A 14,268-nucleotide genomic window follows, 5' to 3' on the forward strand; every position below is an offset into this window, starting at 1 on the left:
AGGTCTGCAGTGATTTAAGGTCATACGTGTCTTACATTGTTCTCTAAGTTATTTCTACCGTGTGTTTGTTTTATCACTTCAATTCAAATGAAGGCCTCTTGAAGGCAGGACCTATGTCTTATAGATAGTCCCCAACTTACAATGGTTCAACTTAAGATTTTTCAACTTTGCAATGGTACAAAAGGAACATACATTCAGTAGAAAGCAGTACGATTCTCTTTCTCAATGCTGGGCAGTGAGCTACAGCTGCCAGGCAGCCACAGGATCACGAGGGTAAACAACTGACACTCTACAGTGCACTGCGTTGCCAGATGATTTTGCCCAACTATGGGCTAATGGAAGTGTTCTGAACATGTTTAAGGTGGGCTAGGCTAAGCTATAATACTCAGTAGAGTAGGTATATTAAATGCATTCTTTTTGTTTTTTGGGTTTTTTTGAGACGGAGTCTTGCTCTGTAGCCCAGGCTGGAGTCAGTGGCGCGATCTCAGCTCACTGCAACCTCCACCTCCCAGGTTCAAGCGATTCTCCTGCCTCAGCCTCCTGAGTAGCTGGGATTACAAGCATGCGCCACCACACCCAGCTAATTTTTGTATTTTTAGCAGAGACGGGGTTTCACCATATTGGCCAGGCTGGTCTTGAACTCCTGACCTCAGGTGATCTGCCCCCCTCAGCCTCCCAAAGTGCTGGGATTACAGGCATGAACCACCGTGCCCATCGCCTAAATGCATTTTCATCTTACAATATTTTCATCTTACAATAGACTTATCAGGATGTAACTTCGTTGTAAATCGAGAGGCATCTATACATTATTTTACTTCCCATAGCGTCTATCAGTGCTTAAGCTACAGTAAATCCTATGAAAATGCCCACATTTTTGTTGCTTTTGTTCCCTCTCCTAAATGCTTCTTTCTTCTTTCCACCAACTTCCATGTATCCAAATTCCACCTATTTTTCAAGTTTCAGCTCAAATGGCAATTTCTCTGATCGGGCTTATTCTCTATAAAGAAATATTTTTCTTGCTTGGAAAAACCATAGAATTTAATGATATCTTTTTGTTTTTCTGCTTCATACTACAGTCATTTGTACATGTATTATCTCTCTCATCACTGAAAATGGAAATAATTGCTCTAACCCACTGTTTTTTTTTTAAAGGAAGAAAATAATTTTAGAATGCCTCAGGGTATGGGCATATAATTAGTTTATTTTCCCTAATATTTTTGCCTCTGACTTTTTGTAATTCGTCTATTTACACAGGAAGTAACTCTCACGTTTCAGAGAGATAGTCTTTTTCCTAGGTACACTGAGGGTCTGGAACAGGATCTGTGTGCTGGAGACAATTGTTACAATTTGTGTGGTCTAATGAGTGGTCTCAGAAGATTAGACATAAAGTAACGGGAATCTGCAGGAAATCGAGCCACAAGGAAACAAGGGCAACTTTAAGTCACATTGGTAAAAAAGAAAAGAGCCTCACCCCAGGGTAAGGACCAGTAGCAGAAGGCTTAATTGTTACCATGTCGTGGTGTGAACCCACCGGTGCGGCTGCCTGGGCTAATGGGAACCTGATGCAGCCAGCTTCCCGAAACACACCAGTTCCGACTTCAAACACTGCAGCCCAGTCGTTAGGAGGGAGCAGACTGGATTCACAGTCCCAGGTTTATTTCTTCAACAAAGGAGATACCTCCCCGCCTCCACCCCTATCGGCTACAACGGGCTGCACCAGGACCCAAGCAGGACTCTGAAATGACCCCTTCTGTTTTGCCCACTTAATACTTAATTCTAACCTCCCCCCTCGGTATTCCACGTAAAAGTCTTCCAGACTTAGCAACCTCCAAGAGCCCTGGCTTTCTGAGCTTGCAGACTCAGGAGTGAGAGAAAACTCGCAGGTCATTTGCCAGCATATGCCACTTGGCTGTCTGGGAATGCATCCCAAGTCTACATATGTGTGTCGTGAAATCAGGTATTGAGAATTCATCACGGATGAGCATGGACAATGCCAGGACGGAGGGTCCATGGGTGAGCCAAAACTTTCCAGGTCTGGCTCTCCTGTTCCTACCTGCATCTTTCACTTCTATTTTACCACCAGCTCTTGACAAGAAAATGCCAAAGTAGCAGGCAATGAATCCCTCAGCTTATGTGCCTGGAAAAGGGTTTCTAGTCCCTGGTATTTGAGATCAGCTCAAGGCCTGGGGCAGGCCAGCATCGCCCCAGGGCTCCTCTCTGAAAAGGAGGGGTGTTCTGGAACTTAGAGCTTCCTGAGCTCTTTACTCCTACTCCAATCCCCAGAGACAGCCTCAGTGTTTTTCCTCTGCTGAGATTTCTCAAGTTCCCTTTTTTACATCCCTTATCGACATGTAAACTCCACACTAGGGTGAAAAGGTAGGTGTTTAAGATAGACGGCAACAGCTGGGATCAACTGCCTCTTAAAAGGCTGTCTTGATGAAATGCATCTCTTTATATTTGGGGCATTTGTAAGCAGAATGGGAATGAAACTTGAGAAGATTATGTGATAAGCAGACCATATCCTGTCAAGAGCGGGAGTGTTTCTCTAATAACACAAAGATGAGCTTCTAGATAGCCCACCAGATAGCCAGCCGTCTTCCGCCCAGCGTCTCCCATCATAAATCTTCATTCTTACTCAGGTTTTCTGTAGATTTTTGAGGATAGAGCTCATTTCCCTGGAGAGACGGGCCTAAGGAAAGATCTGGAATTCCTCCAGTTAAAAAAAAAAACACCATTCTGCTTAATCAACATTTACTCCATCAGAATCAATATCCTGCAGAGGGTGGTTTACATTGTTCTCAAGTCTGTTTGCAGGTGGCTGGGCAAAGATACAGTTCCTGACCTGGATTTTCTGAAAAGGAAAAGAAAATATTCCTCAGAATAGAAAAAAAAAAGAAAGCCAACCGAACTCCACTTTTTACAAATAAGCTTCCTTTTGTGAGATATTCTGCCTAGGTTTGCACTCCTAACAAATTTCAGTAAGCTGATATAGTTCAAGAACATCTTTTTTCCTAGAATTATCTGTTATTTTTCACTAAAAGGGCTCAATCATTTACCAAGCATTTGTTAAGTTATTGGTCCTCTTGGAATCTTAATTTCTTTATCCCTGATACTAGTACACAATCTGTCGTTTCTAAATGAAATAGTATGTATAAAATTACCTAGCCTGTGTTGGACATTCAAGAATAAGTTTCTCACTTTTCTGGATTTATCCATTGAGTGGTTAAGAGGAGAATGGGTTTTGGAACTTGAACTAGGTTCAAGTTCTTGCTCCTTTACTTTTCACAGGCTGCCTCTAAGGCAAAACCCTTAGCCTAGTATGTTCCCTGAACTCCAGTCTCCTCATCTGTAAAAGTAGGATAGTGATAGTTGTCTTCATTTCAGAGAGAGCTAAAGAGAACCAAATGAGCAAATATAAACTTTGTAGGAGGCATTTGAAAACGTAAAGCACATAAAACTTGTTAGTTATAATCATTAATACTCTTCACAATGGAATAAGATGCACCAAATACTATTCTACTTAACCACAAATATACTTAAATCAAATACCATTATACTTAACCACAAATATACTAAGAAATTAAAAATCAATTGTTTCTTAATTTATAGAAACCAATTATGATGCATCTTGTTCTAGTTTTGCTAGATTCCTTAAGATTTTGACTCTTTTGGAGGAAGGCTTTTGTAGAGGGGCTGCACCAACTGAAATGCTCAAAACACATACTCTTTGAGCTACAAGGAAGAAACCCAGAAAATAAAGGTCTCTTGAAGTCAAATATATGGATACTCAAATAATTTAAGAAACTCCGAGTAGACTATTTGTGTTCATGGTACTCATCTTTCCCTGTTTGAGCTCCCCTTGCTTCCTGAGCAGGATCACGCGCCCTGGGACCCAGTGTAGGTGGAACAGCTGGGGATCCTCCCAGCCTCCCGATGCCACAGCTTATCAGTGTTGACGGACAGAGCACACAAGGCCTTTCCTGCCTTGCTGACCAAACAGAAGACACACTTCTCTGTTTCCACCGTGCTCTTTTCTTCTTGCAAAGGAAAGAGCAACTTTGTTTATGACACTGAAATATATAGGAAGCAATCGATGCATTAATGTCACTGCGCAAATTCCATCCCTGGATGTCAGTGTGACCTAATTCCATTACCTACCTAGTTCTTGGGTACTCCAAAGTCCAAGGCAGGCAACTGTTGATCATCTGCAGAAGAAACGCCATAGATCTTATGAAAATCATAGACACTCAGGACCCTCCTTTTTGTTTATTTTAACTGGAAGGGTAGGAAGCTGGAACCATCTGTGAATTAGAGAATGTACATATTAGATAAAGCAACTACACATGCTACAAATGGAACACACGCACGCACATACACACACACACCACAATCCATTGGTTGTAAATTTGAAATAAATAAGTTAATCTTATGTAAATTTTGGTTTGGGGTTGACCGTTTCACAGATTTCCAAATATATATTTGTGACAAGGTTTTATTGGAATCTCGTTTTTCTTAATTTACATCTCAAAAGTAAAGGTAAGCATAACCCTGAAGAAGTCTGAATTCACTTCCTTATAATTAATAGATAAAAATCAATGAATTCATTTGTTGTTTCTTCCATAAATATTCAGTGAGTGCTTACTGTGTACCAGGCACTGAGCTTGGTACTGAATTTACATTGATGAATAAAACCAATATGGTTCCTACCCTCCATGTTGGCTTTCTATATTAAACAGTGTGTGCAGCTTTATTCCCTGTGGTCTAAGGAAGGAGAGAATGGCACAAGAAAACTATCTCCACAGTCATGGTAACCTCTAACCTGAGCCAATGGGTAGGAAACAGTCGCCTTTGTCAGTTGGCAAGGCAAACCTGAGGCCATCAGGGCATTCTGGCATAGCCACGAATAGCACACGCTCTGGAGTCAATCTGTCTGGGTTGAATCCGGAATTCTCCACTCTCTAGCTGTGTGCTCTTGGGCAAAATACTTGATCTCCCTGTGAATCTGAAAAACAGTAGTAATATTTATATACACCTCATAAGGCTGTTGCCATGATTAACTAAGTCAAAACACATAAATCCATTAGAACAGTGCCTGGAAAATAGCAGGTGTTCAATAAATGTTAGCAATTGTTATTCTTATCTGACCTTATCTCCCATCATAGCTCTGCACACAGCCTGGAGTCCAAGCAGGGTTACTTCCCTTCTTGGCCTCTGCCACAATTTCCCCTGCGTACTTCTCCTCTCTACCCCCACACCCATGCTTTCACACACGGTGTGAGAGCCTGGACAGCCTTACCATTTCTTTTCTTCCTAGCAAACTTTTCTTGTATTCTTAAAGGCTCAGCTCAGGCTGGGGGCAGTGGCTCACGCCTGTAATCCCAGCACTTTAGGAAGCCAAGGTGGGTGGATCATTTGAGGTCAGGAGTTCAAGACCAGGCTGGCCAACATGGTGAACCCTGTCTCTACTAAAAATACAAAAATTAGCTGAGCGGTAGTGGCGCATGCCTGTAATCCCAATTATTCAGGAGGCTGAGGCAGGAGAATCGCTTGAGCCTGGGAGGCAGAGGTTGGGGTGAGCCGAGATGGCACCACTATACTCCAGTCTGGGCAGCAGAGTGAGAATCTGTCTCAAAAAAAAAAAAAAAAAGAGTTTAAAGGCTCAGCTCAGGCTCCCTTCCTCTAGGAAAATCTCCTTGTCCCTGACTGCCAACAGTCAGGTGTTCCTCCACTCTGCTCTTCCAAAAGCTGTGCACAGCTCTAACCCTCAATTGCACACTGGACTCTAAGGGCTTACTTGTGTGTTTCCTCTCACCGGATGGGGGCTGCTATAAGGCCATAGGAGGGGCTCCATCAATGTTTGTTGAATGAATGGATGAATGAGTCAGTGGAAGGAAGGAAAGAAGGGAGGGAGTGTCCCTGGAACAATCTAATTGGGATACTGAATTGTAATGTGTGGAGCAAGCAGTGAAGAACTCTGAGCCCAGTGATTATTTCCTCTTCCCAAGGCTACCACTCTCTGCTATCGGCCTAAAGACATAAGAGCAGACAGAGATTCAGCTAGAAACATGGAGCAGTTAACTTATTTATGACTTTACAACCCATGAGATCTGACCACACCAGAGGCCTGCAAGCACCCTTGAGATAGCATCAGCAGGCCAGGCGCAGTGGCTCACAACTGTAATCCCAACACTTAGGGAGGCTGAGGCTGCAGTGAGCTATGACTGTGCCACTACACTCCAGTCTAGGCAATAAAGTAAGACCCTGTCTCAAGAAGAAGGAAAAAAAAAGATAGCATATGTACCAAACCTCTCTTTAAGCATGTGAATACCTGCATTTCTCAAGAGGGATGTTTATCCATAGTTTTAAGAACATCAAGTCTAGAAAGTCCGTAGCGTCCCTTGGTAGTATTTGCTTCAGGATACTACTCAGCAGAAATGACCTTTCTTAAGCTGCAAATCAAGTCCATGATTACTGTCCTCAAAATTGGTTCATTCTTTCAATCTCTGGTTCACCAAAAGCATTACATTTTGATGAACTATTTGCATTTCCAACCAAAAAAATGAATGTTAACTTCCCAATACCAAAGACCCCAGGCACATTAACATTTACCAAACACACATGCACTGAGGGGGCTGGGGTAGGAGGGGGATGTTATGTTTGGATATCATTTGGATCACAGTGCTGAAAAAAATCACAGACGGACTCATTCATTGAGATCTCTGAAAGGGGTAGGTGTAATGTTCATCGGGTAAAACTTTGAACTAGTAAGAGCTTTTAATTTCCCCAATCTGAACAGGAACAATTAAACATTAGAAAAACAAAGTATAGTTTTTCAAGTTTCAAAAGCAATATCTCCATATCCTTGTTTTATTTTCGCTCTCATCTTTCTTAGTCTTCTGCATAAGACCTACTTTGGGTGTATATTGAGCAATCCCCATATCTCCATGTCTGGTTGCCAGGGTGAGCCACTTCCATTTTAAGAAATAAGGCTTTCTGATGGCTGTCCTCAAAATAGGCTCATATTTTTACTCACTAATTCATTAATTATCTATCAGCCTAAGACAAATATTCTATGCACAAAGAAGATAAAATAGGGAGCAAAATCTGCCCTCTGCCCTGGGAAAGTTTTGACTAGTTTGTGAGACTACTTGAGGGGGATGATTTGCATGTGTGTACCTAACTTTAACTGACAAGTGTATTTTGAAAATATTCCACAAGAATTGAATATTTTATAAAATTTAATTTTTTACCAAATGACATAGTCATATCCCCTGACATACTATCTGGATACAATAGGCACTTGGTAAAACTTCATTCCTTTTTTTTTCTACCTTTGAAAATCAAATTGTGTTTAAGATGCACTTAGGGTCTTGATATTTCTGGTAAAGCATCAAATCCCACTGCACTGAGGAGCTGACTAATGGAGAATTTAAGAGCATAGTCTTTGGAGGTAGACTGATCTGGCTTTCAGTGCTGGTTCTCTCTGGCACTTGGTAGAAAAGTAATCCTCAGGAAGGAGCTTAAGCTCTCTAAACCTTAAGTTCCTCATCTGAAAAATGGAGGAAATAGTACCCATTTCATTGTGTTGTCAGAAGAATTGCTTGAGATAAAGTATGTAAATCTCTGCTCATGTGGGTCCTGCATCAATGGTAGCTACGCTACTTTTTTTCTTTTCTTTTCCTTTTTTTTTTTTTTTTTTGAGACAAGGTCTTATTCTGTCATCTAGACTAGAGTGCAGTGGCACGATCACAGCTCACTGCAGCTTCAGCTTCCTTAGGCTCAAGTGATCCTCCCACCTTAGCCTCCTGAGTAGCTGGGACTATAGGTGCACACCACCATGCCCGGCTAATTTTTGTTTTGTTTTGTTTTTGTAGAGACAGGGTTTTACCATGTTGCCCAGGCTGGTCTTGAACTCCTGGCCTCAAGCAATCAGCTGCCTCCGTCTCCCATGGTGCTGGGATTACAGGCATGAGCCACCATGCCCAGCCAGTAGCTACTATTTATTTAATTTTTTTTTTTTTTTTTTTGTGATGGTGTCTCGATCTGTCACCCAGGCTGGAGTGCAGTGAGGCAATCTCAGCTCACTACAAGCTCCGCCTCCCGGATTCACGCCATTCTCCTGCCTCAGCCTCCCGAGTAGTTGGGACTACAGGTACCCGCCACCACGCCCGGCTAATTTTTTTTGTATTTTTAGTAGCGTCAGGGTTTCACCGTGTTAGCCAGGATGGTCTTGATCTCCTGACCTTGTGATCTGCCCACCTTGGCCTCCCAAAGTGCTGGGATTACAGGCGTAAGCCACCGCGCTGACCACCAGTAGCTACTATTTAATGTAAATAATCACCACACCCAACTTGCCAGTTCATCTGCTTTGGGAAATCAACTCATCAACACTGGATTTTCTTTTCTTTTTTTTTGAGATGGAGTTTCTGCTCTTGTTGCCCAGGCTAGAGTGCAGTGGTGCAATCTCGGCTCACTGCAACCTCTGCCTCCTGGGTTGAAGCAATTCTCATGCCTCAGCCTCCCAAGTAGCTGGGATTACAGGTGCGTGCCACCACACCCAGCAAATTTTGTATTTTTAGTAGAGACAGGGTTTCACCATGTTGGCCAGGCTGGTCTTGAACTCCTGACCTTGTGATCCACCTGCCTTGGCCTCCCAAAGTGCTGGGATTACAGGCATGAGCCACGTGCCTGGTCTAATTTTTGTATTTTTTTGTGGAGACAGGATTTTGCCATGTTGACCAGGCTGGTCTTGAACTCCTGAGCTCAAGCAATCTGCCTGCTTTGGCCTCCTAAAGTGCTGAGATTACAGACATGAGCCACCACGCCGGCCTAACACTGGATTTGTTTAAGGCAAAACATGCCTGTAATTTGCATCCAAACATCAACTCCAGAAAGGGAAACTATGGGATTCTGGCACCTTTGTAATTGTTTAAGATGTATTATGACAACCACCTTTCCCCCAAGAACCTTCCCTACCCTGGCAGAAAGGGGTTTGTACCCACAGGCCAGCGTACACTCTTCCCAATGTGATGGATGCAAATCTTCCTCTATATCTACCTACCTTTCTTACCCAAGAGGTTTATCAAGCCTGAACCCTATAAACTCTTTAAGGTTCTCATTTATTCTCTTTCTTTTCGTTAATACGTTCTCCCAGAGCACCACTTTGGGACTACAAATTCTGGGACAGAGGTATTAACAGAATAGATCCATCCAAGGGAGAGCCATACTCTAGCTGCAGCATAGCCATGTCAAGCAGTGACCCTGTGGGCATACCCTGCCTGCTCGTGTGTGTCCTCTCCCAGTTACTGTTTACATTGAGTTACATGAGTCAAGCAGCCAGGCTCCATGTGGCAAAGTATACAGTAGACAGCACATTGTACTTTGCAGAGCCTGTGATTGAGGGAAACCAATGCTCCCTCTTAAAATTACCTTTGCAAAATATTTAATATAAAACAGTAGTGCTTAAGTCTGGAGGAGTCTTGGAATCTTGAAAATCAGCAGATCTGTTCAACAGAATACACAGGGCTCTCTTCCTGGGGCTAGAGGAAATATACACAATTTTCACATACAAATGTTTCATCCCATTTCAGAGGACTCAGACTCCCTGCATGTTTTCTTTTTTTTTTTGAGACCGAGTTTCACTCTTGTTGCCCAGGCTGGAGTGCAGTGGTGCGATCTTGGCTGACTGCAACCTCCACCTCCCAGGTTCAAGCGATTCTCCTGCCTCAGCCTTCCAGAGTAGCTGGGATTACAGGCATGTGCCACCATGCCCAGGTACTTTTGTATTTTTAGTAGAGATGGGGTTTCTCCATGTTGGTCAGGCTGGTCTCGAACTCCTGACCTCAGATGATCTGCCCACCTCGTCCTCCTGAAGTGCTGGGATTACAGGGATGAGCCACCGCTCCCGGCCCTCCCTGCAGTTTTTCCACACACTCTTTTGGGTATCCACCTAATCTAGGGGAATCTAAAACAGCACCTAAATTCTCATCTCATCCAGATTCTAATGGTCTCTTTTTTTCAGTCATGAGAAATCCAATGAAGTGGTGAGCTCCTAAGAATTCAAACATTGAGTCAGATCCCACAGCGTGGACCCTGTCTCTGCTCTGGGTGTTTCTGTCTGTTACGGGGGGATGATCATTCATCCTACCAGGAATATCCTGGCAGGTTTCCTCAGGCCCAGGCATTGTACAAAACTCCAGAAGCTGCTCTTTCTGAGAAACGGAGCGCTATGCAGAAAGCCCCCGGCATCGTGACAGCATGGGACCTTTAGTGGGCAGTTGTTTGAGGTCATTTTCTCATCAGTAGCAGCAGGCTCAAAATGGATGTGCAATGCAAACCAGGAGACTAGGGAGCAATGAGCGGCCTCAGGGGTTGTTTTCTGCCTGGTTCAAGAGAAGCTGCCGTAGAAATTTTTGCCGCCAGCCTCTTGTTGAGTGACAGGAAGAGAAAAAAGGATCATTTGAAGGCTCCCTGATTCAAATGGTGTATACAGAATGCCAGGCCCTGGCTGCCCTGGAGAAAGCCACTCTGGTGCCAGCTTAGGGAACAAATGTGTTCCCACTGTCTCCTGGAAAGGCTTTCCCCACCCCTGCTGAGGGGGTGGATTTCAAAGCAGCTGACTTCTTGCCCTTTTTAATAGGACTGCAAGTGTTCCCATTTTAATTCTAAAACTTTCTCCCAATTTTCCACTCCTCCAAGGCCTCCCAAGAAAAGCTGGTATTCTGGGTCACTGAAATGGCGTCAGGTTATTAAGCAGAGAAAGGGGATTAGAGGAACAGTTCCTAGCAGCAGCAGCGAACACAGTTATGGTATTGAGAGCTTGCGTTGCATGTTAATAAAATGCTATAAAACATCAAACCCTAAAGGTAGCAGTGAAAGCCACGTAAGTCCTTTCTGGAGTTTGCCTTCTGCAGCTGTGGATCTAAAAGTTCCCTGCCTTTCCTGTACTTTCATAATCACGCTTTTCCTCCTTTAGAGACACACGCAGCCTCACTCCCAAACCATGGTGTGTTTTCAATGCTGACCACCCCATCTTTCCCTGGCACCATGGAGCCTTTCAGTCTCATACCCCAGGGTCTGCGAAGTCTGGCCAGTACGCTGGGGAGAGGTAGTAGAGTAATTAAGTTAGCTGTTAGCTGCTGTGAGCGGACTTCGGTATTTCATCGCAGCTGCCTGCCTCTGTCTCCCCAGCCGCCCTCCCACATCTTCCTATGAGACCGGCTGTGTGTGTGAAGGAGGTGCTGTTTCCCACAGCTCTGATCTAATTCAGCTGAAATTCAATCTCCGTGTGACCAACCTCAGCCAGCGCTCTCCCACCCGCCGCCGGCCTCCCCTCTGCAGGCTGTGTGTGCTGCCCATTTACACCATCAATCCCACAGCCTCCCCTCCACCAGCCCCTGGGTATAGACTTACAGTGTCAGCGGGCCAGCCTTGGGGGCTCGCCTGCTGCCCGGACGCTCACCCTTCATCCCCAGTGCTCTGAGGGGAGACACTCTATACCTGCCACTCGGCGGCCTGAATGGGGCCTGTGAGTTATCGCAGGAGAAAGGGCAGTGGGGCCAGCTGAGGCTGAGAACCCAAAACAGATGTCAGAGACATCAGGCCATATTTTCCATGGATCTTCAGTGCCCAGAAAGATTTATGACCTCTTTTAACCCCCTTTTAACGTGGGTTGAACTGGGCTTGTCTTATAGCGGGGAAACAAGTCTGGCAGTCATTCAGAAAGTCACCAGAGCGACAGGGCCTGTCCTGGGTCTGTGGACCTTTGCTTCCTTTCTTTGTCATCCCTCTCTTAAGCTCCATCCCTTAGCCTCTGTGTTTGGTGGGGACATTCCATCACAGACTCATCAGAGCTCTCCATCCCTTGACAGCCCAAAGCTGCTTGTGGCTTTGACCCTAAACGGTATTCAATTTGGGTTTGCATCTTCATACTGAACAAGGAAATAATAAGTATCTTTTAGAAGAGCAGAGATTGCAGAAGGCCAGCACTGGCCAGTGATGCAGGGCCCTGGCTTTTTTATTTATTTATTTTTTTTCCTGGTCTAATTGTTGCCTAATCATGTTATCCTGGATCAGGAGCATTTTCTTTTGACCAAGAAAGCTTTGAACTTTGCTTTGCACTTCCTGCAAGAGGAGGATTTCTACCTCGGGGCAGGGAGGCACAGGAAGGCAGAGGTTTGCGGGTACATTTTACAAGCCCTATGAAGCAAAAGGGAAGGGGTTTACAAAGACGTCATAATTAGAAATGATGTGTCAGGGCAGGCAGGCACCACTAGAATGTGACCCTGCCGGTCTTCTCCCAGGCTGCTGCAGGAACACGGGAAATTCAGCGTGGCTTCAGCACGGGCACTCAAGCCATTTTCCAATGCAAAGGATCCCAGTCTTCCAACCTTCCATTCGTTTTACTGCACACATTGATAAGTGACAGGCAGGGTCACACCTTCATGCTCATTTTTTTTAAGAGAATTATAATTTGCATGAAGAGATTCCTTTTTGCTAACAATCCACCCGCTCGCTTATCTTGATCTACAGATAAAAACATGACAGTGGAGCTGGAAAGTGTTTCCCGCACCTCCCTCAGGCTCCCAGACACTCAATTTGCATTCAGTCTCAGAGAGAGTTTAGAGCCTGCTGTGTCTCCTTTTTTTGGACAGTGGGTAGTTATGACCAGAATTAAAAGGAGAAAAGGCTCCAGCACTTAAAAAAATCAACCAACTTTTTTTATGAACTTCTGCTAACAGTTAGGCTGTGTCATGGAGGGAGGTGTCCTGGGAGGGAGGCTCACCCCTCCCTAGGGAAGAGGAAGCTTCCAGCAGCCAACCTCAGAAATAATCATCTCCCTGAGTCCTGAGAAAACTGCCCCAAATGTTAACACATCAATCTTAAGGAAATGAGCCTGGCTTTTACCGACTTAATTTCATATAATTATTTCAGAGTTTAAGTCTTTACAAGAAAGAGGGAGTGGAGGGAAAGGATCAGAAAATTGAAGGGGATGAACAGAAGAGGAATGAGGTTCCTTTGTTTTGAAGATTCCCATTTCTCTCCCGGTGTGCAGGGCATCTTCGTCTGTGCTTTCGTCTCTCAGGAGCAAATGCACAGCACACTCAACAGCATGTGGAGAGGCTTGGAAGGCGCTGATTTCGGCTCAAGTCCATTTTTAAGGGACACTTTAATAAAGCTTCCTCTTGTGTCTTGGATCTTAGAACACCAAATGTACAGTGAAATGAGGTCAGAAGACCTGCGTGCCAGTCCTGACTCCTGACCACTAAGTTATAATGTAGTTGGCACAAGTCATTAAGCTTCAGGGACTTTATTACATCTCTAAAATGGAGGTAATGAGACCTCCCCTGCCCACCTCTGGGGGGTTATATATAGGAAAATAGGAAAACACTTTGAAAAGTTAAAAATGCTGCTATACAATCAAAAGTTATTATTCTTACAATAATAAAGTTCATTATGAGTATTCTGTAAGCACATTTTTTAATTTAATTTTTTTACATAGAAACAGGTTCTCACTCTGTTGCCCAAGTTGGTCTCAACCTCCTGAGCTCAAGCGATCCTCTTGCCTTGGCCTCCCAAATAGCTGGGATTACAGGCATGATCCATGATGCCCAGCCTGTAAGCAGTTTATTATCAGTATTCACATAAGAGTCAGAGGCATAGAACTCGTTAAGTAAAGTAAAAGCTCAGACACCATCCAGTCCAATCAGTTTTAAATGCATCCATTTAAAATGTAAATGACAAAGCCTCATCCTCCAGAAATATTGATTCCATAGGTATAGATTAGCCCAGAAATCTGGATTTTATCACCACCTTGGGATATTCAGAGATAGAATCCAACAACCTGACTTTGAGCAATGTTGTTTTGCAAAACTAGGACATTTCTCATTCTCCTACTCCCTGGCCATATCCTTCCTCCCACTGGGGCTGGGTGTGAGAATAGAGCACATTACTTTCACATCTCTTCATTAATATTTTAGAATCTACAACATGAAGGACTGGGAAGAAACAAAGCAGAATGGGGGATTATGTTGATGGGTTTGGTTTCCCTTTAATGATGAGAAAAAATGCATGTCTGCTCTGAGCAGATGATAAATTGATCCAGAAAATGTCGCACAAGTGTTCTTTGCTAAGCTTCAGGGTCAAAGTCAACAATATAAAAGAAAATATACCTTCGTTTGGTTGAAAATGACTTACGTTCAAGGCATTGCACAACCGGGCTGGTGTGGGTTACACGCTGTCAAATGGCCCTGTTCATTTATTCAGCTT

At 44.0% G+C, this 14,268-nt stretch overlaps 1 protein-coding gene across 2 annotated transcripts in view; it reads right to left on the reverse strand.

Annotated features, from left to right (window-relative positions):
* Positions 1 to 1,177: 1,177 nt before the first annotated feature.
* The window catches only part of MRPS28 (mitochondrial ribosomal protein S28), a 209,129-nt gene continuing 196,038 nt past the window's right edge, over positions 1,178 to 14,268 (reverse strand). The window contains exons 7-9 of one of the 2 annotated variants that reach the window (XR_008528043.2): positions 4,820 to 5,002; positions 4,159 to 4,301; positions 1,178 to 4,070 (exon numbers count right to left, since the gene is read on the reverse strand). The gene's annotated coding sequence lies outside the window, so the exon portion shown is untranslated. The remainder of the gene's footprint in view (positions 4,071 to 4,158; positions 4,302 to 4,819; positions 5,003 to 14,268) is intronic. The other variant, XR_010141214.1, reaches the window with a different exon arrangement.

This window comes from Pongo abelii, chromosome 7, assembly GCF_028885655.2.
Source record: "Pongo abelii isolate AG06213 chromosome 7, NHGRI_mPonAbe1-v2.0_pri, whole genome shotgun sequence".
NCBI lineage: Eukaryota > Metazoa > Chordata > Mammalia > Primates > Hominidae > Pongo > Pongo abelii.